The sequence below is a fragment of the Lissotriton helveticus genome, chromosome 1_2 (assembly GCF_964261635.1).
Source record: "Lissotriton helveticus chromosome 1_2, aLisHel1.1, whole genome shotgun sequence".
Taxonomy (NCBI): domain Eukaryota; kingdom Metazoa; phylum Chordata; class Amphibia; order Caudata; family Salamandridae; genus Lissotriton; species Lissotriton helveticus.
In genome coordinates this window covers 325,927,159-325,955,021 of record NC_136058.1, presented here as the reverse complement: position 1 = coordinate 325,955,021, position 27,863 = coordinate 325,927,159, and the positions used below count along the sequence as shown (strand labels likewise).

At 42.3% G+C, this 27,863-nt stretch overlaps 10 non-coding genes across 10 annotated transcripts; all 10 read right to left on the bottom strand.

The window, feature by feature from the left end:
* Positions 1–25: 25 nt before the first annotated feature.
* On the bottom strand, positions 26–97 carry TRNAC-GCA (transfer RNA cysteine (anticodon GCA)). Its single transcript has one exon. It is a non-coding gene; the product is annotated as a tRNA-Cys (tRNA).
* Positions 98–1,106: 1,009 nt separating this feature from the next.
* On the bottom strand, positions 1,107–1,178 carry TRNAC-GCA (transfer RNA cysteine (anticodon GCA)). The gene has a single exon. It is a non-coding gene; the product is annotated as a tRNA-Cys (tRNA).
* A 1,010-nt stretch (positions 1,179–2,188) lies between these two features.
* On the bottom strand, positions 2,189–2,260 carry TRNAC-GCA (transfer RNA cysteine (anticodon GCA)). The gene has a single exon. It is a non-coding gene; the product is annotated as a tRNA-Cys (tRNA).
* Positions 2,261–5,438: 3,178 nt separating this feature from the next.
* Positions 5,439–5,510, bottom strand: TRNAC-GCA (transfer RNA cysteine (anticodon GCA)). The gene has a single exon. It is a non-coding gene; the product is annotated as a tRNA-Cys (tRNA).
* Positions 5,511–6,520: 1,010 nt separating this feature from the next.
* TRNAC-GCA (transfer RNA cysteine (anticodon GCA)) lies at positions 6,521–6,592 on the bottom strand. The gene has a single exon. It is a non-coding gene; the product is annotated as a tRNA-Cys (tRNA).
* Positions 6,593–15,695: 9,103 nt separating this feature from the next.
* On the bottom strand, positions 15,696–15,767 carry TRNAC-GCA (transfer RNA cysteine (anticodon GCA)). Its single transcript has one exon. It is a non-coding gene; the product is annotated as a tRNA-Cys (tRNA).
* A 1,011-nt stretch (positions 15,768–16,778) lies between these two features.
* TRNAC-GCA (transfer RNA cysteine (anticodon GCA)) lies at positions 16,779–16,850 on the bottom strand. The gene has a single exon. It is a non-coding gene; the product is annotated as a tRNA-Cys (tRNA).
* A 3,175-nt stretch (positions 16,851–20,025) lies between these two features.
* TRNAW-CCA (transfer RNA tryptophan (anticodon CCA)) lies at positions 20,026–20,097 on the bottom strand. The gene has a single exon. It is a non-coding gene; the product is annotated as a tRNA-Trp (tRNA).
* Positions 20,098–22,205: 2,108 nt separating this feature from the next.
* Positions 22,206–22,277, bottom strand: TRNAC-GCA (transfer RNA cysteine (anticodon GCA)). Its single transcript has one exon. It is a non-coding gene; the product is annotated as a tRNA-Cys (tRNA).
* Positions 22,278–24,368: 2,091 nt separating this feature from the next.
* Positions 24,369–24,440, bottom strand: TRNAC-GCA (transfer RNA cysteine (anticodon GCA)). The gene has a single exon. It is a non-coding gene; the product is annotated as a tRNA-Cys (tRNA).
* Positions 24,441–27,863: the final 3,423 nt, after the last annotated feature.

Below are 27,863 nucleotides of genomic sequence, written 5' to 3'. Positions count from 1 at the left end.
CAAACAACAGAATCAAAATAGGGTGAGGGGACACCAGGATTTGAACCAGGGACCTCTTGATCTGCAGTCAAATGCTCTACCACTGAGCTATATCCCCAGCTTTATAGTACAACCAGAATGACAAAATATCAGTACATCACGAAAGAGTGAGAGGATCATACTAAGTTGTTCCGGAAAGTACAACTTTGAAACTGTGTTACAGGAGAAGTAGTCCTTAATATTATTTATTAAAGGAAAACTGGATCATTTAAAAAACAGATATTTGTTTCATTGTTATTTTATTTGAATAGGCAGTGGTACATAGGACCAATGCCTCTACATACAATGATTGTTTTGAAACATTCTTAAAGGGGAAGAGGTTTTTACGGGACACCTTATCATTTGAGGATTGGTTACCACAATCACTGAGATGGTGATGAAGTGTGATTGTTTTGGGCCAAATTATGGTGGAAAAACATTTCTACGTACCACTACAATTCGGTATTTGGAAGGTACACCTAAACACCCCTATCGAATACCTTCCATTTAATACATCAGAAAAAAACATTTTGCGTTTGCAAATGGCCTGATTCTTCAGACCAGCCTTCTTGCAACTGCAATGATAGTGCGTACATCTTGCACGTAGGCAGAGCTTTTCAGGAGAAATAAATAGTTCCTACGTTGCACAAAAATGAAATGCTTCAAACAAACACATACTTTGCATGCACAGAGAAGAGGTGGAATATATGTAAGACTGAAGACACAGGTGAAATGAGAAAAAGATTGACTGCTTCGCTGCCAAGTTTTATACGCCATTTCTTCAGTGCAATACAAGAAAGCACCAAACAGCATAACAAAGTTGTCAATTGGTTTCATAGTCCATTCCCTTTGTTTAGTGCTGTGAAAGGAAGAGTTGAATTCCAAAATTGATCAATGATGTTTCAGAAATTTCCCAAAGGGAATACCAAGCCGAGTGTTAAAAACTGCATTTACTCACAGGTTTTGAGAAGCAAACACTGTAATGCCATTAAAGTGCAATATCCAAGGGAACACTGACTCTGTCAAAGATGATCCAAATGGAATTGATGGAAAGTCCCAATTACAAACAACAGAATCAAAATAGGGTGAGGGGACACCCAGATTTGAACCAGGGACCTCTTGATCTGCAGTCAAATGCTCTACCACTGAGCTATATCCCCAGCTTTACAGTACAATCAGAATGACAAAATAACAGTACATCATGAAAGAGTGAGAGGATCATACTAAGTTGTTCCGGAAAGTACAACCTTGAAACTGTGTTACAGGAGAAGTAGTCCTTAATATTATGTATTAAAGGAAAACTGGATCATTTAAAAAACAGATATTTGTTTCATTGTTATTTTATTTGAATAGGCAGTGGTACATAGGACCAATGCCTCTACATACAATGATTGTTTTGAAACATTCTTAAAGGGGAAGAGGTTTTTACGGGACACCTTATCATTTGAGGATTGGTTACCACAATCACTGAGATGGTGATGAAGTATGATTGTTTTGGGCCAAATTATGGTGGAAAAACATTGCTACGTACCACTACAATTCGGTATTTGGAAGGTACACCTCAACACCCCTTTCGAATACCTTCCATTTAATACATCAGAAAAAGCCATTTTGCGTTTGCAAATGGCCTGATTCTTCAGACCAGCCTTCTTGCAACTGCAATGATAGTTCGTACATCTTGCACGTAGGCAGAGCTTTTAAGGAGAAATTAAATAGTTCCTACGTTGCACAAAAATGAAGTGCTTCAAACAAACACATACTTTGCATGCACAGAGAAGAGGTGGAATATATGTAAGACTGAAGACACAGGTGAAATGAGAAATAGATTGACTGCTTCGCTGCCAAGTTTTATACGCCATTTCTTCAGTGCAATACAAGAAAGCACCAAACAGTATAACAAAGTTGTCAATTGGTTTCATAGTCCATTCCCTTTGTGTAGTGCTGTGAAAGGAAAAGCCGAATTCCAAAATTGATCAATGATGTTTCAGAAATTTCCCAAAGGGAATACCAAGCCGAGTGTTAAAAACTGCATTTACTCACAGGTTTTGAGAAGCAAACACTGTAATGCCATTAAAGTGCAATATCCAAGGGAACACTGACTCTGTCAAAGATGATCCAAATGGAATTGATGGAAAGTCCCAATTACAAACAACAGAATCAAAATAGGGTGAGGGGACACCAGGATTTGAACCAGGGACCTCTTGATCTGCAGTCAAATGCTCTACCACTGAGCTATATCCCCAGCTTTATAGTACAACCAGAATGACAAAATATCAGTACATCACGAAAGAGTGAGAGGATCATACTAAGTTGTTCCGGAAAGTACAACTTTGAAACTGTGTTACAGGAGCAGTAGTCCTTAATAATATTTATTAAAGGAAAACTGGATCATTTAAAAAACAGATATTTGTTTCATTGTTATTTTATTCGAATAGGCAGTGGTACATAGGACCAATGCCTCTACATACAATGATTGTTTTGAAACATTCTTAAAGGGGAAGAGGTTTTTACGGGACACCTTATCATTTGAGGATTGGTTACCACAATCACTGAGATGGTGATGAAGTATGATTGTTTTGGGCCAAATTATGGTGGAAAAACATTTCTACGTACCACTACAATTCGGTATTTGGAAGGTACATCCAAACACCCCTTTCGAATACCTTCTATTTAATACATCAGAAAAAGCCATTTTGCGTTTGCAAATGGCCTGACTCTTCAGACCAGCCTTCTTGCAACTACAATGATAGTTCGTACATATTGCACGTAGGCACAGCTTTTAAGGAGAAATTAAATAGTTCCTACGTTGCACAAAAATGAAGTGCTTCAAACAAACACATACTTTGCATGCACAGAGAAGAGGTGGAATATATGTAAGACTGAAGACACAGGTGAAATGAGAAATAGATTGACTGCTTCGCTGCCAAGTTTTATACGCCATTTCTTCAGTGCAATACAAGAAAGCACCAAACAGTATAACAAAGTTGTCAATTGGTTTCATAGTCCATTCCCTTTGTTTAGTGCTGTGAAAGGAAGAGCCGAATTCCAAAATTGATCAATGATGTTTCAGAAATTTCCCAAAAGGAATACCAAGCCGAGTGTTAAAAACTGCATTTACTCACAGGTTTTGAGCAGGAATCACTGAAATGCTATTAAAGTGCAATATCCAAGGGAACACTGACTCTGTCAAAGATGATCCAAATGGAATTGATGAAAAGTCCCAATTACAAACAACAGAATCAAAATAGGGTGAGGGGACACCCTGATTTGAAACAGGGACCTCTTGATCTGCAGTCAAATGCTCTACCACTGAGCTATATCCCCCGCTTTTCAGTAAAATCAGAATGACAAAATATCAGTACATCATGAAAGAGTGTGAGGATCATACTAAGTTGTGCCAGAAAGTACAACCTTGAAACTGTGGAACAGGAGAAGTAGTCCTTAATATTATTTATTAGAGGAAAACTGGATCATTTAAAAAACAGATTTATTTGTTTCATTGTTATTTTATTTGAATAGGCAGTGGTGCATAGGACCAATGCCTCTACATACAATGATTGTTTTGAAACATTCTTAAAGGGGAAGAGGTTTTTACGGGACACCTTATCATTTGAGGATTGGTTACCACAATCACTGAGATGGTGATGAAGTATGATTGTTTTGGGCCAAATTATGGTGGAAAAACATTTCTACATACCACTACAATTCGGTATTTGGAAGGTACACCCAAACACCCCTTTCGAATACCTTCCATTTAATACATCAGAAAAAGCCATTTTGCGTTTGCAAATGGCCTGATTCTTCAGACCAGCCTTCTTGCAACTGCAATGATAGTTCGTACATATTGCACGTAGGCAGAGCTTTTAAGGAGAAATTAAATAGTTCCTACGTTGCACAAAAATGAAGTGCTTCAAACAAACACATACGTTGCATGCACAGAGAAGAGGTGGAATATATGTAAGACTGAAGACACAGGTGAAATGAGAAATAGATTGACTGCTTCGCTGCCAAGTTTTATACGCCATTTCTTCAGTGCAATACAAGAAAGCACCAAACAGTATAACAAAGTTGTCAATTGGTTTCATAGTCCATTCCCTTTGTTTAGTGCTGTGAAAGGAAGAGCCGAATTCCAAAATTGATCAATGATGTTTCAGAAATTTCCCAAAGGGAATACTAAGCCGAGTGTTAAAAACTGCATTCACTCACAGGTTTCGAGCAGGAAACACTGAAATGCTATTAAAGTGCAATATCCAAGGGAACACTGACTCTGTCAAAGATGATCCAAATAGAATTGATGAAAAGTCCCAATTGCAAACAACAGAATCAAAATAGGGTGTGAGGACACCTGGATTTGAACCAGGGACCTCTTGATCTGCAGTCAAATGCTCTACCACTGAGCTATACACCCAGCTTTTCAATAAAGTCAGAATGACAAAATATCAGTACATCATGAAAGAGTGTGAGGATCATACTAAGTTGTGCCAGAAAGTACAACCATAAAACTGTGGAACAGGAGAAGTAGTCCTTAATATTATTTATTAAAGGAAAACAGGATCATTTAAAAAACAGATTTATTTGTTTCATTGTTATTTTATTTGAATAGGCAGTGGTACATAGGACCAATGCCTCTACATACAATGATTGTTTTGAAACATTCTTAAAGGGGAAGAGGTTTTTACGGGACACCTTATCATTTGAGGATTGGTTACCACAATCACGGAGATGATGATGAAGTATGATTGTTTTGGGCCAAATTATGGTGGAAAAACATTTCTACGTACCACTACAATTCGGTATTTGGAAGGTACACCCAAACACCCCTTTCGAATACCTTCCATTTAATACATCAGAAAAAGCCATTTTGCGTTTGCCAATAGCCTGATTCTTCAGACCAGCCTTCTTGCAACTGCAATGATAGTTCGTACATCTTGCACGTAGGCAGAGCTTTTAAGGAGAAATTAAATAGTTCCTACGTTGCATAAAAATGAAGTGCTTCAAACAAACACATACTTTGCATGCACAGAGAAGAAGTGGAATATATGTAAGACTGAAGACACAGGTGAAATGAGTAATAGATTGACTGCTTCGCTGCCAAGTATTATACGCCATTTCTTCAGTGCAATACAATAAAGCACCAAACAGTATAACAAAGTTGTCAATTGGTTTCATAGTCCATTCCCTTTGTTTAGTGCTGTGAAAGGAAGAGCCGAATTCCAAAATTGATCAATGATGTTTCAGAAATTTCCCAAAGGGAATACCAAGCCGAGTGTTAAAAACTGCATTTAGTCACAGGTTTTGAGAAGCAAACACTGTAATGCCATTAAAGTGTAATATCCAAGGGAACACTGACTCTGTCAAAGATGATCCAAATGGAATTGATGGAAAGTCCCAATTACAAACAACAGAATCAAAATAGGGTGAGGGGACACCAGGATTTGAACCAGGGACCTCTTGATCTGCAGTCAAATGCTCTACCACTGAGCTATATCCCCAGCTTTACAGTAAAATCAGAATGACAAAATATCAGTACATCATGAAAGAGTGAGAGGATCATACTAAGTTGTTCCGGAAAGTACAACCTTGAAACTGTGGAACAGGAGAAGTAGTCCTTAATATAATTTATTAAAGGAAAACTGGATCATTTAAAAAACAGATATTTGTTTCATTGTTATTTTATTTGAATAGGCAGTGGTACATAGGACCAATGCCTCTACATACAATGATTGTTTTGAAACATTCTTAAAGGGGAAGAGGTTTTTACGGGACACCTTATCATTTGAGGATTGGTTACCACAATCACTGAGATGGTGATGAAGTATGATTGTTTTGGGCCAAATTATGGTGGAAAAACATTTCTACATACCACTACAATTCGGTATTTGGAAGGTACACCCAAACACCCCTTTCGAATACCTTCCATTTAATACATCAGAAAAAGCCATTTTGCGTTTGCAAATGGCCTGATTCTTCAGACCAGCCTTCTTGCAACTGCAATGACAGTTCGTACATCTTGCACGTAGGCAGAGCTTTTAAGGAGAAATTAAATCGTTCCTACGTTGCACAAAAATGAAGTGCTTCAAACAAACACATACTTTGCATGCACAGAGAAGAGGTGGAATATATGTAAGACTGAAGACACAGGTGAAATGAGAAATAGATTGACTGCTTCGCTGCCAAGTATTATACGCCATTTCTTCAGTGCAATACAATAAAGCACCAAACAGTATAACAAAGTTGTCAATTGGTTTCAAAGTCCATTCCCTTTGTTTAGTGCTGTGAAAGGAAGAGCCGAATTCCAAAATTGATCAATGATGTTTCAGAAATTTCCCAAAGGGAATACCAAGCCGAGTGTTAAAAACTGCATTTACTCACAGGTTTTGAGAAGCAAACACTGTAATGCCATTAAAGTGTAATATCCAAGGGAACACTGACTCTGTCAAAGATGATCCAAATGGAATTGATGGAAAGTCCCAATTACAAACAACAGAATCAAAATAGGGTGAGGGAACACCAGGATTTGAACCAGGGACCTCTTGATCTGCAGTCAAATGCTCTACCACTGAGCTATATCCCCAGCTTTACAGTAAAATCAGAATGACAAAATATCAGTACATCATGAAAGAGTGAGAGGATCATACTAAGTTGTTCCGGAAAGTACAACCTTGAAACTGTGGAACAGGAGAAGTAGTCCTTAATATAATTTATTAAAGGAAAACTGGATCATTTAAAAAACAGATATTTGTTTCATTGTTATTTTATTTGAATAGGCAGTGGTACATAGGACCAATGCCTCTACATACAATGATTGTTTTGAAACATTCTTAAAGGGGAAGAGGTTTTTACGGGACACCTTATCATTTGAGGATTGGTTACCACAATCACTGAGATGGTGATGAAGTATGATTGTTTTGGGCCAAATTATGGTGGAAAAACATTTCTACGTACCACTACAATTCGGTATTTGGAAGGTACACCCAAACACCCCTTTCGAATACCTTCTATTTAATACATCAGAAAAAGCCATTTTGCGTTTGCAAATGGCCTGATTCTTCATACCAGCCTTCTTGCAACTACAATGATAGTTTGTACATCTTTTACGTAGGCAGAGCTTTTAAGGAGAAATTAAATAGTTCCTACGTTGCACAAAAATGAAGTGCTTCAAACAAACACATACTTTGCATGCACAGAGAAGAGGTGGAATATATGTAAGATTGAAGACACAGGTAAAATAAGAAATAGTTGACTGCTTCGCAGCCAAGTTTTATACGCCATTTCTTCAGTGCAATACAAGAAAGCACCAAACAGTATAACAAAGTTGTCAATTGGTTTCATAGTCCATTCCCTTTGTTTAGTGCTGTGAAAGGAAGAGCCGAATTCCAAAATTGATCAATGATGTTTCAGAAATTTCCCAAAAGGAATACCAAGCTGAGTGTTAAAAACTGCATTTACTCACAGGTTTTGAGCAGGAATCACTGAAATGCTATTAAAGTGCAATATCCAAGGGAACACTGACTCTGTCAAAGATGATCCAAATGTAATTGATGAAAAGTCCCAATTACAAACAACAGAATCAAAATAGGGTGAGCGGACACCCTGATTTGAAACAGGGACTTCTTGATCTGCAGTCAAATGCTCTACCACTGAGCTATATCCCCAGCTTTTCAGTAAAATCAGAATGACAAAATATCAGTACATCATGAAAGAGTGTGAGGATCATACTAAGTTGTGCCAGAAAGTACAACCTTGAAACTGTGGAACAGTAGAAGTAGTCCTTAATATTATTTATTAAAGAAAAACTGGATCATTTAAAAAACAGATTTATTTGTTTCATTGTTAGTTTATTTGAATAGGCAGTGGTACATAGGACCAATGCCTCTACATACAATGATTGTTTTGAAACATTCTTAAAGGGGAAGAAGTTTTTACGGGACACCTTATCATTTGAGGATTGGTTACCACAATCACTGAGATGGTGATGAAGTATGATTGTTTTGGGCCAAATTATGGTGGAAAAACATTTCTACGTACCACTACAATTCGGTATTTGGAAGGTACACCCAAACAACCCTTACAAATACCTTCCATTTAATACATCAGAAAAAGCCATTTTGCGTTTGGAAATGGCCTGATTCTTCAGACCAGCCTTCATGCAACTGCAATGATAGTTCGTACATCTTGCACGTAGGCAGAGCTTTTAAGGAGAAATTAAATAGTTCCTACGTTGCACAAAAACTGAAGTGCTTCAAACAAACACATACTTTGCATGCACAGAGAAGAGGTGGAATATATGTAAGACTGAAGACACAGGTGAAATGAGAAATAGATTGACTGCTTCGGTGCCAAGTTTTATACGCCATTTCTTCAGTGCAATACAAGAAAGCACCACACAGTATAATATGGCCGGGATGCCCGCCACCCCCTCCCAACACACATCCCCAAGGATGAGAAGTCGGACAATCGTTGAACTTTTGGAAGACGGGAGGGAGTCACCCTCCCGGCCGTATTTATTAAAATATGAAACAAAATTTAAAACATTAAATTAAAAGTTTCATCATTATGCATTATGTACAATTTGACATTTATTACATTTCGATGCAGTCATGTACTTTTGGCTAACATCCTGAAAATGCATACACTCTAATTCAAATTGTACATCCTAGCATTAAGGGCCAACGGCAAGGTCTTAACCGGTGTCTGATCCCTACTACAAACTCCCGTCCTCACCGTGTGAGCGGCGCATGCGCAGAGGGCTCTACCCTCATTGCCAACTGTAACTTCCCTTGTCGTGGTGGGGGCCCCCTTTCTACTCGACGCCATCTTAAGGGTCGTCCGAGTTTCCGTATGAGGTCTCTGTAGGAAGGACAGCGTGGACTCTCCCCCCCACCCCATACTCTCTATCCGCCGTCGCGGATATTCGGCCCCCGGGAAATTAGTCAGGAGGGGCATTTAACCGCCTCCCCCCCTGGGAGGGGCCCATGGCCATCTCCCCCAGGCGCCCCATCCTTAGTGGGTGCCACCTCCCCGTGGAAGGGGCCAATGGCCGTCTTCCCCCGGGCTCTCCCATCCATTGTGGGTGGCGCCCCACTCTAGGGACCTTTGAATTCCTGCTCACCGATCATGACCTTACCGCCCGACAAATAAATACGACAGTTGTTTACCTACTAAAAAGAAAAAATTCCACATCATCTTACTGCTATTACTGATCATTCCTGCAAGAAGAAATTTCTCCAATGCAAACCATATTTACATTCTCAACATTCCTTTATTCACTCTACCAAGGAAAAGGAAAGGCCTATACTTTCATCACTTAGAAAACTTTATTTTCTCCAAACATTTGCTATCAGGGGCTGGTGGGTGGGTCAAAATTGCTGCTTGTTCCGTCGAGGGCTCACGAGCAACGAGTGGGTGCAGCCTTCCGATCCGAGGAACAAGAGGACGATCTTCTGGGTTCCCGCTCCTTTATCCTTCTGCGGGAGGGCGTGTACCCGTCCCTGATACGCCTACTGGGCGTGGTCTTCCTTCGAGGTGTCTAGGACAACCCCTCTCGGGCGGGGGAAGGCGCGCTCCGGCTATGCCGCTTTGGGCATACCAGCCGGGCCACGCCCACCCCGCCCAAAATGGCTTCCCGGGAGGTTCGGGCCCCCATCCATACGTTCAAGGGGACCGAGCGGTCGCCCCTTTCCATATGGCCGGGATGCCCGCCACCCCCTCCCAACACACATCCCCAAGGATGGGAAGTCGGACAATCGTTGAACTTTTGGAAGACGGGAGGGAGTCACCCTCCCGGCCGTATTTATTAAAATATGAAACAAAATTTAAAACATTAAATTAAAAGTTTCATCATTATGCATTATGTACAATTTGACATTTATTACATTTCGATGCAGTCATGTACTTTTGGCTAACATCCTGAAAATGCATACACTCTAATTCAAATTGTACATCCTAGCATTAAGGGCCAACGGCAAGGTCTTAACCGGTGTCAGATCCCTACTACAAACTCCCGCCCTCACCGTGTGAGCGGCGCATGCACAGAGGGCTCTACCCTCATTGCCAACTGTAGCTTCCCTTGTCGTGGTGGGGGCCCCCTTTCTACTCGACGCCATCTTAAGGGTCGTCCGAGTTCCCGTATGAGGTCTCTGTAGGAAGGACAGCGTGGACTCTCCCCCCCACCCCATACTCTCTATCCGCCGTCGCGGATATCCGGCCCCCGGGAAATTAGTCAGGAGGGGCATTTAACCGCCTCCCCCCCTGGGAGGGGCCCATGGCCATCTCCCCCTAGGCGCCCCATCCTTAGTGGGTGCCGCCTCCCCGTGGAAGGGGCCAATGGCCGTCTTCCCCCGGGCGCTCCCATCCATTGTGGGTGGCGCCCCACTCTAGGGACCTTTAAATTCCTGCTCACCGATCATGATCTTACCGCCACAGACCGGATAGTTGACCGACTATCCGGTCCCCCAACTCCTCCTATAGGTCATACTTCCTCAAACCTCTCAGCCATGCAACCAAATCTCCTATTAGTAAATCATTCCCCTCCCTGGACAGGTGAACCCCATCGTACAGATACATATGGTCACCCCGTATACACCCATGAGGAATGACATGCAACTGTGCAGAACGGAACAGTCTATTAATCTTATTATTGACCCGTTTAACTGAATGGTTCAGAGCTGACACCGAAAGGCCCCCTTGCCACCTCCTTCTAGGAATCATGTGGGACCAGGCAATCGTGCACCCCGGGACTCTTTTAGCCAACCAGCTAACAGCCGACAAGATTCGTTCAAGTAACACTCGTCTACCCAGTGTCACCAAATCGTTGCCACCCTGGTGTACTATGACTATAGATGACGGTGACCTATGCCGCCCTAAAAGTCCCTCGAAAAATGACTCAAATTTGTCAAAAACGAGCCCACCTTTCCCATGGAAAGCCACTCTGAACCCGTATTCCCCAGGTGCGTGAATCGCGTCACCTTCCTTGAATACGTCACCGGCGCGCCTCACGTATGAGTGGCCCACAACCCATACCATCCTCTCCCCAGTCGGTGATCTCTGACCGCTGGTCTCTTGATGTAGGGTCGACCTCCAATTCCGCCCTGCATGGCAGGCCCGCGAAACTGCAAAGTAAACAAAAGACAGAAAACGTGAGTGCATGTCAATTGATCACTTACAACATGTGCAATCGCACATACCTCTTAAAGCAATTCGAGGACCAACGGCCCAATTGTTTCACTTCCTCGGCACTCTGACCCCTGGCGGTAGCCTCCGTAGCAGCCCCTATCCTAAAGGAGTGGGTCCCAAAATCGCACAGGTCCATGCCCGCGTCAGCGATTGCCAGTGCCAGCACCCTCTGAAACTGAAATCTCGTCAGTGGGGTGCCATGCTTGTGTCGGAGCAAGCTCCCCCCCCAAGCGGCCGCTCTCAGCGCCAAATAGTCTTCCACACACTTCAACCGGCAGACGGGGGACCCTCGCTTGCGCTGTACGACCACACTATCTCCCATAGCCCCCTGGTCGGTCTTGGACCTGGCTATCATGATTACCATCGAATCACCCCTTATCTGGATGTGATCCCTGCAAAAACCTCCCTCCATATCTCTCTTGTTCCTTGCGACAAGCTCGCTCACCCTCATGGCCCCATAGAATGCCAATGTGAACGCTGCCCGGAACAGAACTGCTTCGTAATGGGAGGAACACGTCTCGTCCAGCTTTGCTAAAAGCAGAGACAGTCTGTCTGAGCCAATCGGGTGCCTCGTATCTCTCTTGCAACCCTCAAGGCGCTGCCAGCCGCGAAGGGCTTTCCTCACCAAAAAAGAACCTGTAGGGTCTTTTATGCCGTGTACCTGGGCCATGAATGAAATGGCCGCCCTATGCCTACCGGCCGTTGCCACTGATCGGCCCTCCCTGTGTAGTGCAACCAGGTACCCCAGGAAGGATTCCTCCTGCCCCCAATGCAGACTCCCCACAGGACCCAAATATGTGCAATAAGATTGAAACGCTCCTTCGTATGCTTTTCCTTGTCCTGGGGGCTAGACTCGCTGCCACGAGGTCTTGTAATCCGAGGCACCGATTAGCCACATTGCTTCTGGGAATGGTGCTGCCTCTAAGTCTGCTGTGGGCAGATAACCCCTGAATGCCTGCATACGTGAACGAGAGAGTGCATCAGCCGCATGATTCAGTACACCTGGCACATGTTTCGCCCTGAACAGTACATTCAATCTCATGCACAGCAGCACAATCTCTTTCAACAATCTCAACATCATTTTGCAGCGTGCTGCCTGTCGGTTAATGCAATCTACGACAGTCATATTGTCGGACCAAAACACCACTGAGCGGCCCCTGAAGTCATCGGCCCATATCATCAGAGCAACCCAGATGGGGAATAACTCCAAGAACCCAATGTTACCTGTGAGGCCGTCGGAGTGCCACCATGTTGGCCATGTTTGTGCCGACCATCGATCACCCAAGATGGCGCCAAAACCCACGCTCCCTGCCGAGTCGGTCCATAGACCCAATTCCTCCGAAGACTCTGGCGGGGAGCTCCAGACGACTCGACCGTTGAAGTCCGCCAGAAATGCCAACCAAATACGCATATCCTGGCGAACCTCTCCAGACAGTCTTGTACGGTGGTGAGCCCCTTTGAGACCACCCATAGCCTGCGCGATAGAGCGCGAAAACGGGCGGGCCATAGGAATCACCCTTAAGGCAAAATTAAGCTGACCCACTGTTCGTTGTAACTGGTGCAGGGTCACTTTCTCCCCACCCAGGCATTGCCTCAAGGAAGCCCGGAACTTGGTCACTTTGTCTACTGGTAGTCGGAAACACCCCTCCACAGATTCGAGCTCAATACCCAGAAACTCCAGTGAAGTAGATGGTCCAACCGTCTTACCTGGTGCCAATGGGACACCGAATTCATTCATGAGGATGCAGAAATCATACAGCGCCTGTGCGCAATTCATATCATCGGCTGCCCCCAAAAAAAGAAAATCATCCAGATAATGCATAACATGTCTATGCCCTCGGCCTCTATAAATGCCCATTCCAAAAAACAGCTAAACAACTCAAAATATGCACATGAAATGGAACAACCCATGGGCATGCATTTGTCCATGTAATAATTTCCCTGAAATGCAAAACCTAGCAGGCGCTGATCCTGCGGGTGCACCGGAAGCAACCGGAATGCTGATTCGATATCACACTTCGCCATCAGCGCCCCAGGGCCTAGGTGGTTCAACATGGCCACGGCATCGTCGAATGATGAGTATCGTACCGAACAAACTTCTGGGTCTATGGCATCATTCACCGAGGATCCCCTGGGAGCAGAAAGGTTATGTATGAGTCTAAACTCCCCCGGATCTTTCTTCGGGACAACCCCTAACGGGGAACATATGAAATCGGCCAACGGCGGGCAGGAAAAGGGGCCAGCCACTCGCCCGAAACTGACTTCTTTTGCTATTTTCTTTTCTGCCACGCTTGGGTTGTGCTGTACCGATAACTGGTTTCTACAAAAGGAATTCCCCCGAACTTCCCCCACCGGGACGTGGAAGCCATGTGAGAATCCCTTCCTCAACACCCCAGCGGACACATGATCAGGGTATTTGTTTAACCACGGAATCATAACCATTAGATCAACTGGTGTAGGCAAAAGGTCCACCTCACTCCTGCTTAGGTCCTCCTTTTCCACCCGTCCCGCCATTCTTTGATCTACATGCACTTTCCGGGTGTGAGGAATTCCCACAGCCGGCACACACATGCTTAAACTTGCATGTCCCCTGTGGTCTGTTACAATTGCCTCGATTGAAGCACCAACAGACGCCTCCTTGTCCGCCCTTCCCGCCAACTCTAGGCTGATAGCCCCCACCTGTGCCTGCTCGAAAGGGCACCCCGGGCTTTTGGCGGACAACTCCGGACCCGCTCCCGCCTTGCGAGGACGTACCTGTCGCCCCTGGCAGGAGTTGCTTGTGCCATGACACCGAGTCCAAACAATCCCAAGACAGAGAAGCATCATATTCCTTTGCTTTACGGAACTTCATGTCATAGCCTTTCCATTCTTCCCCCTCATACATTGAATAAAAATCCATAATGCGATTCTGATAGCAAACCAACTCAGTCATAACATCAGGTTTACGTTCCCCCATAACTGCGGTAAATATAGAGAAGGCCTTAACCCAGTTCGTCACTGTCTCTTCCACCCTGAACTCGGCCATCTTGGTGCGCCATACACTAGGGTGCCACAAATCTTTCTGCGTTTTAGCATACTCCATCTCACGATGGTCCGTTAACAATGAAAACATGTTGACATACGTGTCTCCCCATATTAACTCTTTCGTGGCCAAGGGAACGTGCTGTGCAACCTTTTCCCGCCTAGAGGGTATCGAGCCCTCCCCCGCCATTGGCAATGCGAGCTTACCCGGATCGGCTATTGTTGCCGCCACCTTCTCTTGACCAGCTGCTGATACTCCTGGCGCCACCTGTGGGGGAACAAGAGGAACACTCGCTTTCGCGACATCTCTCGATTGCCGCAACTGCTTCATTAACACTCTGGCCTCTTCGGCCGGATCTCCCGGGGTCGCTGTGCCCCCCACCTTTGTTTTAAGCCATGCGGTCAACTGAGCGGCCAATTCTGGGGGCATTTCATCATCCTCGGTCGAGGTGATCACCACTGGGATAGGCTGGCCTAAAACTGGTTCCTGAACCGGGTTACCAGCCGGTACTAGGGGAGCGATGGGCGGCACCACTGGTGCCGGGACCCCCCCGAGACTGCCCTTTCTTTGACCCGCTTCCCTCTTAGCCCGGGAACCACTCCCGGCAAGGCCGGGCCTATTACCTTTTTCGGCTGACCTGGGTCATTCATTGTAGCCAATTGCTTCTTTACCTCGGCCAAACCTCTACCGAGCGATTGGACTTGACCGAGCTTTCGGTCCATACACGCCATCCGGTTCGACAACAGGCGTAACATCTTCTCCATCTCGGAACCCTTTCCTGCTTGCTTGCTAGGCATGGTTGCGAGTCCTCCGCCTTTGGTCGATCCACGACGTCCTGAATTCCATGTCGAAACTGAAAGATAAAAAACAGGATTACCACGTTCAAAATTGCTGCATGTTCCGTCGAGGGCTCACGAGCAACGAGTGGGTGCAGCCTTCCGATCCGAGGAACAAGAGGACGATCTTCTGGGTTCCCGCTCCTTTATCCTTCTGCGGGAGGGCGTGTACCCGTCCCTGATACGCCTACTGGGCGTGGTGTTCCTTCGAGGTGTCTAGGACAACCCCTCTCGGGCGGGGGAAGGCGCGCTCCGGCTATGCCGCTTTGGGCATACCAGCCGGGCCACGCCCACCCCGCCCAAAATGGCTTCCCGGGAGGTTCGGGCCCCCATCCATACGTTCGGGGGGACCGAGCGGTCGCCCCTTTCCACAAAGTTGTCAATTGGTTTCATAGTCCATTCCCTTTGTTTAGTGCTGTGAAAGGAAGAGCCGAATTCCAAAATTGATCCATGATGTTTCAGAAATTTCACAAAGGGAATACCAAGCCGCGTGTTAAAAACTGCATTCACTCACAGGTTTCGAGCAGGAAACACTGAAATGCTATTAAAGTGCAATATCCAAGGGAACACTGACTCTGTCAAAGATGATCCAAATAGAATTGATGAAAAGTCCCAATTACAAACAACAGATTCAAAATAGGGTGAGAGGACACCCGGATTTGAACCAGGGACCTCTTGATCTGCAGTCAAATGCTCTACCTCTGAGCTATATCCCCAGCTTTTCAGAAAAATCAGAATGACAAAATATCAGTACATCATGAAAGAGTGTGAGGATCATACTAAGTTGTGCCAGAAAGTACAACCTTGAAACTGTGGAACAGGAGAAGTAGTCCTTAATATTATTTATTAAAGGAAAACTGGATCATTTAAAAAACAGATTTATTTGTTTCATTGTTATTTTATTTGAATAGGCAGTGGTACATAGGACCAATGCCTCTACATACAATGATTGTTTTGAAACATTCTTAAAGGGGAAGAGGTTTTTATGGGACACCTTATCATTTGAGGATTGGTTACCACAATCACTGAGATGGTGATGAAGTATGATTGTTTTGGGCCAAATTATGGTGGAAAAACATTTCTACGTACCACTACAATTCGGTATTTGGAAGGTACATCCAAACACCCCTTTCGAATACCTTCTATTTAATACATCATAAAAAGCCATTTTGCGTTTGCAAATGGCCTGATTCTTCAGACCAGCCTTCTTGCAACTACAATGATAGTTCATACATCTTGCACGTAGGCAGAGCTTTTAAGGAGAAATTAAATAGTTCCTATGTTGCACAAAAATGAAGTGCTTCAAACAAACACATACTTTGCATGCACAGAGAAGAGGTGGAATATATGTAAGACTGAAGACACAGGTGAAATGAGAAATAGTTGACTGCTTCGCTGCCAAGTTTTATACGCCATTTCTTCAGTGCAATACAAGAAAGCACCAAACAGTATAACAAAGTTGTCAATTGGTTTCATAGTCCATTCCCTTTGTTTAGTGCTGTGAAATGAAGAGCCGAATTCCAAAATTGATCAATGATGTTTCAGAAATTTCCCAAAGGGAATAACAAGCCGAGTGTTAAAAACTGCATTTACTCACAGGTTTTGAGCAGGAAACACTGAAATGCTATAGAAGTGCAATATCCAAGGGAACACTGACTCTGTTAAAGATGATCCAAATGGAATTGAAGAAAAGTCCCAATTACAAACAACAGAATCAAAATAGGGTGAGGGGACACCTGGATTTGAACCAGGGACCTCTTGATCTGCAGTCAAATGCTCTACCACTGAGCTATATCCCCAGCTTTTCAGTAAAATCAGAATGACAAAATATCAGTACATCATGAAAGAGTGTGAGGATCATACTAAGTTGTGCCAGAAAGTACAACCTTGAAACTGTGGAACAGGAGAAGTAGTCCTTAATATTATTTATTAAAAGGAAAACTGGATCATTTAAAAAACAGATTTATTTGTTTCATTGTTATTTTATTTGAATAGGCAGTGGTACATAGAACCAATGCCTCTACATACAATGATTGTTTTGAAACATTCTTAAAGGGGAAGAGGTTTTTACGGGACACCTTATCATTTGAGGATTGGTTACCACAATCACTGAGATGGTGATGAAGTATGATTGTTTTGGGCCAAATTATGGTGGAAAAACATTTCTACGTACCACTACAATTCCGTATTTGGAAGGTACACCCAAACACCCCTTTCGAATACCTTCCATTTAATACATCAGAAAAAGCCATTTTGCGTTTGCAAATGGCCTGATTCTTCAGACCAGCCTTCTTGCAACTGCAATGATAGTTCGTACATCTTGCACGTAGGCAGAGCTTTTAAGGAGAAATTAAATAGTTCCTACGTTGCACAAAAATGAAGTGCTTCAAACAAACACATACTTTGCATGCACAGAGAAGAGGTGGAATATATGTAAGACTGAAGACACAGGTGAAATGAGAAATAGATTAACTGCTTCGCTGCCAAGTTTTATACGCCATTTCTTCAGTGCAATACAATAAAGCACCAAACAGTATAACAAAGTTGTCAATTGGTTTCATAGTCCATTCCCTCTGTTTAGTGCTGTGAAAGGAAGAGCCGAATTCCAAAATTGATCAATGATGTTTCAGAAATTTCCCAAAGGGAATACCAAGCCGAGTGTTAAAAACTGCATTTACTCACAGGTTTTGAGAAGCAAACACTGTAATGCCATTAAAGTGTAATATCCAAGGGAACACTGACTCTGTCAAAGATGATCCAAATGGAATTGATGGAAAGTCCCAATTACAAACAACAGAATCAAAATAGGGTGAGGGGACACCCGGATTTGAACCAGAGACCTCTTGATCTGCAGTCAAATGCTCTACCACTGAGCTTTATCCCCAGCTTTACAGTACAATCAGAATGACAAAATATCAGTACATCATGAAAGAGTGAGAGGATCATACTAAGTTGTCCCGGAAAGTACAACCTTGAAACTGTGTTACAGGAGAAGTAGTCCTTAATATTATTTATTAAAGGAAAACTGGATCATTAAAAAAACAGATATTTGTTTCATTGTTATTTTATTTGAATAGGCAGTGGTACATAGGACCAATGCCTCTACATACAATGATTGTTTTGAAACATTCTTAAAGGGGAAGAGGTTTTTACGGGACACCTTATCATTTGAGGATTGGTTACCACAATCACTGAGATGGTGATGAAGTATGATTGTTTAGGGCCAAATTATGGTGGAAAAACATTTCTACGTACCACTACAATTCGGTATTTGGAAGGTACACCCAAACACCCCTTTCGAATACCTTCCATTTAATACATCAGAAAAAGCCATTTTGCGTTTTCAAATGGCCTGATTCTTCAGACCAGCCTTCTTGCAACTGCAATGATAGTTCATACATCTTGCACGTAGGCAGAGCTTTTAAGGAGAAAATAAATAGTTCCTACGTTGCACAAAAATGAAGTGCTTCAAACAAACACATACTTTGCATGCACAGAGAAGAGGTGGAATATATGTGATACTGAAGACACAGGTGAAATGAGAAATAGATTGACTGCTTCGCTGCCAAGTTTTATACGCCATTTCTTCAGTGCAATACAAGAAAGCACCAAACAGTATAACAAAGTTGTCAATTGGTTTCATAGTCTATTCCCTTTGTTTAGTACTGTGAAAGGAAGAGCCGAATTCCAAAATTGATCAATGATGTTTCAGAAATTTCCCAAAGGGAATACCAAGCCGAGTGTTAAAAACTGCATTTACTCACAGGTTTTGAGAAGCAAACACTGTAATGCCATTAAAGTGTAATATCCAAGGGAACACTAACTCTGTCAAAGATGATCCAAATGGAATTGATGGAAAGTCCCAATTACAAACAACAGAATCAAAATAGGGTGAGGGGACACCAGGACTTGAACCAAGGCCCTCTTGATCTGCAGTCAGATGCTCTACCACTGAGCTATATCCCCAGCTTTACAGTACAATCAGAATGACAAAATATCTGTACATCATGAAAGAGTGAGAGGATCATACTAAGTTGTCCCGGAAAGTACAACCTTGAAACTGTGTTACAGGAGAAGTAGTCCTTAATATTATTTATTAAAGGAAAACTGGATCATTTAAAAAACAGATATTTGTTTCATTGTTATTTTATCTGAATAGGCAGTGGTACATAGGACCAATGCCTCTACATACAATGATTGTTTTGAAACATTCTTAAAGGGGAAGAGGTTTTTACGGGACACCTTATCATTTGAGGATTGGTTACCACAATCACTGAGATGGTGATGAAGTATGATTGTTTTGGGCCAAATATGGTGGAAAAACATTTCTACGTACCACTACAATTCGGTATTTGGAAGGTACACCCAAACAACCCTTTCGAATACCTTCCATTTAATACATCAGAAAAAGCCATTTTGCGTTTCCAAATGGCCAGATTCTTCAGACCAGCCTTCTTGCAACTGCAATGATAGTTCGTACATCTTGCAAGTAGGCAGAGCTTTTAAGGAGAAATGAAATGGTTCCTACGTTGCACAAAAATGAAGTGCTTCAAACAAACACATACTTTGCATGCACAGAGAAGAGGTGGAATATATGTAAGACTGAAGACACAGGTGAAATGAGAAATAGATTGGCTGCTTCGCTGCCAAGTTTTATACGCCATTTCTTCAGTGCAATACAAGAAAGCACCAAACAGTATAACAAAGTTGTCAATTGGTTTCATAGTCCATTCCCTTTGTTTAGTGCTGTGAAAGGAAGAGCCGAATTCCAAAATTGATCAATGATGTTTCAGAAATTTCCCAAAGGGAATACCAAGCCGAGTGTTAAAAACTGCATTTACTCACAGGTTTTGAGAAGCAAACACTGTAATGCCTTTAAGTGCAATATCCAAGGGAACACTGACTCTGTCAAAGATGATTCAAATGGAATTGATGGAAAGTCCCAATTACAAACAACAGAATCAAAATAGGGTGAGGGGACACCAGGATATGAACCAGGGACCTCTTGATCTGGAGTCAAATGCTCTACCACTGAGCTATATCCCCAGCTTTACAGTACAATCAGAATGACAAAATATCAGTACATCATGAAAGAGTGAGAGGATCATACTAAGTTGTCCCGGAAAGTACAACCTTGAAACTGTGTTACAGGAGAAGTAGTCCTTAATATTATTTATTAAAGGAAAACAGGATCATTTAAAAAACAGATATTTGTTTCATTGTTATTTTATTTGAATAGGCAGTGGTACATAGGACCAATGCCTCTACATACAATGATTGTTTTGAAACATTCTTAAAGGGGAAGAGGTTTTTACGGGACACCTTATCATTTGAGGATTGGTTACCACAATCACTGAGATGGTGATGAAGTATGATTGTTTTGGGCCAAATTATGGTGGAAAAACATTTCTACGTACCACTACAATTCGGTATTTGGAAGGTACACCTAAACACCCCTTTCGAATACCTTCCATTTAATACATCAGAAAAAGCCATTTTGCGTTTGCAAATGGCCTGATTCTTCAGACCAGCCTTCTTGCAACTGCAATGATAGTTCCTACATCTTGCACGTAGACAGAGCTTTTAAGAAGAAATTAAATAGTTCCTACGTTGCACAAAAATGAAGTGCTTCAAACAAACACATACTTTGCATGCACAGAGAAGAGGTGGAATATATGTAAGACTGAAGACACAGGTGAAATGAGAAATAGATTGACTGCTTCGCTGCCAAGTTTTATACGCCATTTCTTCAGTGCAATACAAGAAAGCACCAAACAGTATAACAAAGTTGTCAATTGGTTTCACAATTGGTTTCATAGTCTATTCCCTTTGTTTAGTGCTGTGAAAGGAAGAGCCGAATTCCAAAATTGATCAATGATGTTTCAGAAATTTCCCAAAGGGAATACCAAGCCGAGTGTTAAAAACTGCATTTACTCACAGGTTTTGAGAAGCAAACACTGTAATGCCATTAAAGTGTAATATCCAAGGGAACACTGACTCTGTCAAAGATGATCCAAATGGAATTGATGGAAAGTCCCAATTACAAACAACAGAATCAAAATAGGGTGAGGGGACACCAGGATTTGAACCAGGGACCTCTTGATCTGCAGTCAGATGCTCTACCACTGAGCTATATCCCCAGCTTTACAGTACAATCAGAATGACAAAATATCTGTACATCATGAAAGAGTGAGAGGATCATACTAAGTTGTCCCGGAAAGTACAACCTTGAAACTGTGTTACAGGAGAAGTAGTCTTTAATATTATTTATTAAAGGAAAACTGGATCATTTAAAAAACAGATATTTGTTTCATTGTTATTTTATTTGAATAGGCAGTGGTACATAGGACCAATGCCTCTACATACAATGATAGTTTTGAAACATTCTTAAAGGGGAAGAGGTTTTTACGGGACACTTTATCATTTGAGGATTGGTTACCACAATAACTGACATGGTGATGAAGTATGATTGTTTTGGGCCAAATTATGGTGGAAAAACATTTCTACGTACCACTACAATTCGGTATTTGGAAGGTACACCCAAACACCCCTTTCGAATACCTTCTATTTAATACATCAGAAAAAGCCATTTTGCATTTGCAAATTGCCTGATTCTTCAGACCAGCCTTCTTGCAACTGCAATGATAGTTCGTACATCTTGCACGTAGGCAGAGCTTTTAAGGAGAAATTAAATAGTTCCTACGTTGCACAAAAATGAAGTGCTTCAAACAAACACATACTTTGCATGCACAGAGAAGAGGTGGAATATATGTAAGACTGAAGACACAGATGAAATGAGAAATAGTTGACTGCTTCGCTGCCAAGTTTTATACGCCATTTCTTCAGTGCAATACAAGAATGCACCAAACAGTATAACAAAGTTGTCAATTGGTTTCATAGTCCATTCCCTTTGTTTAGTGCTGTGAAAGGAAAGGAAGAGCCGAATTCCAAAATTGATCAATGATGTTTCAGAAATTTCCCAAAGGGAATAACAACCCGAGTGTTAAAAACTGCATTTACTCACAGGTTTTGAGCAGGAAACACTGAAATGCTATTAAAGTGCAATATCCAAGGGAACACTGACTCCGTTAAAGATGATCCAAATGGAATTGATGAAAAGTCCCAATTACAAACAACAGAATCAAAATACGGGGAGGGGACACCCGGATTTGAACCAGGGACCTCTTGATCTGCAGTCAAATGCTCTACCACTGAGCTATATCCCCAGCTTTTCTGTAAAATCAGAATGACAAAATATCAGTACATTATGAAAGAGTGTGAGGATCATACTAAGTTGTGCCAGAAAGTACAACCTTGAAACTGTGGAACAGGAGAAGTAGTCCTTAATATTATTTATTAAAGGAAAACTGGATCATTTAAAAAACAGATATTTGTTTCATTGTTATTTTATTTGAATAGGCAGTGGTACATAGGACCAATGCCTCTACATACAATGATTGTTTTGAAACATTCTTAAAGGGGAAGAGGTTTTTACGGGACACCTTATCATTTGAGGATTGGTTACCACAATCACTGAGATGGTGATGAAGTATGATTGTTTTGGGCCAAATTATGGTGGAAAAACATTCTACGTACCACTACAATTCGGTATTTGGAAGGTACACCTAAACACCCCTTTCGAATATCTTCCATTTAATACATCAGAAAAAGCCATTTTGCGTTTGCAAATGGCCTGATTCTTCAGACCAGCCTTCTTGCAACTGCAATGATAGTTCCTACATCTTGCACGTAGACAGAGCTTTTAAGAAGAAATTAAATAGTTCCTACATTGCACAAAAATGAAGTGCTTCAAACAAACACATACTTTGCATGCACAGAGAAGAGGTGGAATATATGTAAGACTGAAGACACAGGTGAAATGAGAAATAGATTGACTGCTTCGCTGCCAAGTTTTATACGCCATTTCTTCAGTGCAATACAAGAAAGCACCAAACAGTATAACAAAGTTGTCAATTGGTTTCATAGTCTATTCCCTTTGTTTAGTGCTGTGAAAGGAAGAGCCGAATTCCAAAATTGATCAATGATGTTTCAGAAATTTCCCAAAGGGAATACCAAGCCGAGTGTTAAAAACTGCATTTACTCACAGGTTTTGAGAAGCAAACACTGTAATGCCATTAAAGTGTAATATCCAAGGGAACACTGACTCTGTCAAAGATGATCCAAATGGAATTGATGGAAAGTCCCAATTGCAAACAACAGAATCAAAATAGGGTGAGGGGACACCAGGATTTGAACCAGGGACCTCTTGATCTGCAGTCAGATTCTCTACCACTGAGCTATATCCCCAGCTTTACAGTACAAGCAGAATGACAAAATATCTGTACATCATGAAAGAGTGAGAGGATCATACTAAGTTGTCCCGGAAAGTACAACCTTGAAACTGTGTTACAGGAGAAGTAGTCCTTAATATTATTTATTAAAGGAAAACTGGATCATTTAAAAAACAGATATTTGTTTCATTGTTATTTTATTTGAATAGGCAGTGGTACATAGGACCAATGCCTCTACATACAATGATTGTTTTGAAACATTCTTAAAGGGGAAGAGGTTTTTACGGGACACCTTATCATTTGAGGATTGGTTACCACAATCACTGAGATGGTGATGAAGTATGATTGTTTTGGGCCAAATTATGGTGGAAAAACATTTCTACGTACCACTACAATTCGGTATTTGGAAGGTACACCCAAACACCCCTTTCGAATACCTTCCATTTAATACATCAGAAAAGGCCATTTTGCGTTTTCAAATGGCCTGATTCTTCAGACCAGCCTTCTTGCAACTGCAATGATAGTTCGTACATCTTGCACGTAGGCAGAGCTTTTAAGGAGAAAATAAATAGTTCCTACGTTGCACAAAAATGAAGTGCTTCAAACAAACGCATACTTTGCATGCACAGAGAAGAGGTGGAATATATGTAAGACTGAAGACACAGGTGAAATGAGAAATAGATTGACTGCTTCGCTGCCAAGTTTTATACGCCATTTCTTCAGTGCAATACAAGAAAGCACCAAACAGTATAACAAAGTTGTCAATTGGTTTCATAGTCCATTCCCTTTGTTTAGTGCTGTGAAAGGAAGAGCCGAATTCCAAAATTGATCAATGATGTTTCAGAAATTTCCCAAAGGGAATACCAAGCCGAGTGTTAAAAACTGCATTTACTCACAGGTTTTGAGAAGCAAACACTGTAATGCCATTAAAGTGCAATATCCAAGGGAACACTGACTCTGTCAAAGATGATTCAAATGGAATTGATGGAAAGTCCCAATTACAAACAACAGAATCAAAATAGGGTGAGGGGACACCAGGATTTGAACCAGGGACCTCTTGATCTGCAGTCAAATGCTCTACCACTGAGCTATATCCCCAGCTTTACAGTACAATCAGAATGACAAAATATCAGTACATCATGAAAGAGTGAGAGGATCATACTAAGTTGTCCCGGAAAGTACAACCTTGAAACTGTGTTACAGGAGAAGTAGTCCTTAATATTATTTATTAAAGGAAAATAGGATCATTTAAAAAACAGATATTTGTTTCATTGTTATTTTATTTGAATAGGCAGTGGTACATAGGACCAATGCCTCTACATACAATGATTGTTTTGAAACATTCTTAAAGGGGAAGAGGTTTTTACGGGACACCTTATCATTTGAGGATTGGTTACCACAATCACTGAGATGGTGATGAAGTATGATTGTTTTGGGCCAAATTATGGTGGAAAAACATTTCTACGTACCACTACAATTCGGTATTTGGAAGGTACACCTAAACACCCCTTTCGAATACCTTCCATTTAATACATCAGAAAAAGCCATGTTGCGTTTGCAAATGGCCTGATTCTTCAGACCAGCCTTCTTGCAACTGCAATGATAGTTCGTACATCTTGCACGTAGGCAGAGCTTTTAAGGAGAAATTAAATAGTTCCTACGGTGCACAAAAATGAAGTGCTTCAAACAAACACATACTTTGCATGCACAGGGAAGAGGTGGAATATATGTAAGACTGAAGACACAGGTGAAATGAGGAATAGATTGACTCCTTCGCTGCCAAGTTTTATACGCCATTTCTTCAGTGCAATACAAGAAAGCACCAAACAGTATAACAAAGTTGTCAATTGGTTTCATAGTCCATTCCCTTTGTTTAGTGCTGTGAAAGGAAGAGCCGAATTCCTAAATTGATCAATGATGTTTCAGAAATTTCCCAAAGGGAATATAAAGCAGACTGTTAAAAACTGCATTCACTCACAGGTTTTAAGCAGGAAACACTGAAATGCTATTAAAGTGCAATATCCAAGGGAACACTGACTCTGTCAAAGATGATCCAAATAGAATTGATGAAAAGTCCCAATTACAAACAACAGAATCAAAATAGGGTGAGAGGACACCCGGTTTTGAACTAGGGACCTCTTGATCTGCAGTCAAATGCTCTACCACTGAGCTATATCCCCAGCTTTTCAGTAAAATCAGAATGACAAAATATCAGTACATCATGAAAGAGTGTGAGGATCATACTAAGTTGTGCCAGAAAGTACAACCTTGAAACTGTGGAACAGGAGAAGTAGTCCTTAATATTACTTATTAAAGGAAAACTGGATCATTTAAAAAACAGATTTATTTGTTTCATTGTTATTTTATTTGAATAGGCAGTGGTACATAGGACCAATGCCTCTACATACAATGATTGTTTTGAAACATTCTTAAAGGGGAAGAGGTTTTTACGGGACACCTTATCATTTGAGGATGGTTACCACAATCACGGAGATGGTGATGAAGTATGATTGTTTTGGGCCAAATTATGGTGGAAAAACATTTCTACGTACCACTACAATTCGGTATTTGGAAGGTACACACAAACACCCCTTTCGAATACCTTCCATTTAATACATCAGAAAAAGCCATTTTGCGTTTGCAAATGGCCTGATTCTTCAGACCAGCCTTCTTGCAACTGCAATGATAGTTCGTACATCTTGCACGTAGGCGGAGCTTTTAAGGAGAAATTAAATAGTTCCTACGTTGCACAAAAATGAAGTGCTTCAAACAAACACATACTTTGCATGCACAGAGAAGAGGTGGAATATATGTAAGACTGAAGACACAGATGAAATGAGAAATAGTTGACTGCTTCGCTGCCAAGTTTTATACGCCATTTCTTCAGTGCAATACAAGAAAGCACCAAACAGTATAACAAAGTTGTCAATTGGTTTCATAGTCCATTCCCTTTGTTTAGTGCTGTGAAAGGAAGAGCCGAATTCCAAAATTGATCAATGATGTTTCAGAAATTTCCCAAAGGGAATAACAACCCGAGTGTTAAAAACTGCATTTACTCACAGGTTTTGAGCAGGAAACACTGAAATGCTATTAAAGTGCAATATCCAAGGGAACACTGACTCCGTTAAAGATGATCCAAATGGAATTGATGGAAAGTCCCAATTACAAACAACAGAATCAAAATAGGGTGAGGGGACACCAGGATTTAAACCAGGGACCTCTTGATCTGCAGTCAAAAGCTCTACCACTGAGCTATATCCCCAGCTTCACAGTACAATCAGAATGACAAAATATCAGTACATCATGAAAGAGTGTGAGGATCATACTAAGTTGTGCCAGAAAGTACAACCTTGAAACTGTGGAACAGGAGAAGTAGTCCTTAATATTATTTATTAAAAGGAAAACTGGATCATTTAAAAAACAGATTTATTTGTTTCATTGTTATTTTATTTGAATAGGCAGTGGTACATAGAACCAATGCCTCTACATACAATGATTGTTTTGAAACATTCTTAAAGGGGAAGAGGTTTTTACGGTACACCTTATCATTTGAGGATTGGTTACGTTCGCAGTTCGGCGAGGCACAAGACAAGGGTGCCCCCTGTCGCCTCTCTTATTCGCGCTAGCAGTCGAACCGCTGGCGGTTCGGCTTCGTCAGGAAGGCGTGGAATGGGGCATCCCACTTGCGGACAGCACGCATTGCGTATCCATGTATGCGGATGATCTCCTCATATACGTCTGAGACATCGAAACGGACATGACCCCTATAGGGACGACGCTGGCGGACTTCGCAGAGGCCTCGGGACTACAGGTGAACTGGGACAAGTCCACAGTTTACCCCTTACACCCGAACCTGCCCCCCCGGGAAGTAGGGTTCGGAGCGCATACCCTCTCATGGTCCGCGGAAGCCCCCCGTTACCTTGGTGTCCGCTTGTACCATTCCCCAGCTGACCTTTTCGAAGGGAATCACCGCAGGGCACTTGCCAGTCTGCGCCCGGCGGTTGCTTTTTGGAATAAGCTCCCACTGGTCCCGATAGGAAGGATAGCTCTGGCCAAAATGATAATGCTCCCCCGACTCCTTTACCACTTCACAAATTTGCCGGTAATACCACCCAGATCCTTCTTCCGCGATGTAGACTCCCTCCTAGGGACCCTTATCTGGGGCGAGGGCCGCCATAGGGTCGCCCTGAAAACCCTCCAACTTCCTACGACGATGGGAGGTCTCGGAGCTCCGTCCTTCGAGTCATATTTCCTCGCATCACAACTCCAATGGCTGTCATACTGGACAGCGGACCGTTACCCTCAGGAGACTGTCACCTCGACTGGCAGAATCGCAACCCCGGAACTCACCCGTCTTCTTCTCCCGGGCACCAGGCCACGGCGCACGTATCCCCTCCAGGTGGCGATAGCGCACCTGTGTATGATGCGGATCCACCGAATGTCCCCTAATAGACCTCCGTACTCCCCGCTGTTACCACTGATAGCCCCAGGCAAGACTTCTACTTCACGGCTCCGCTCTTC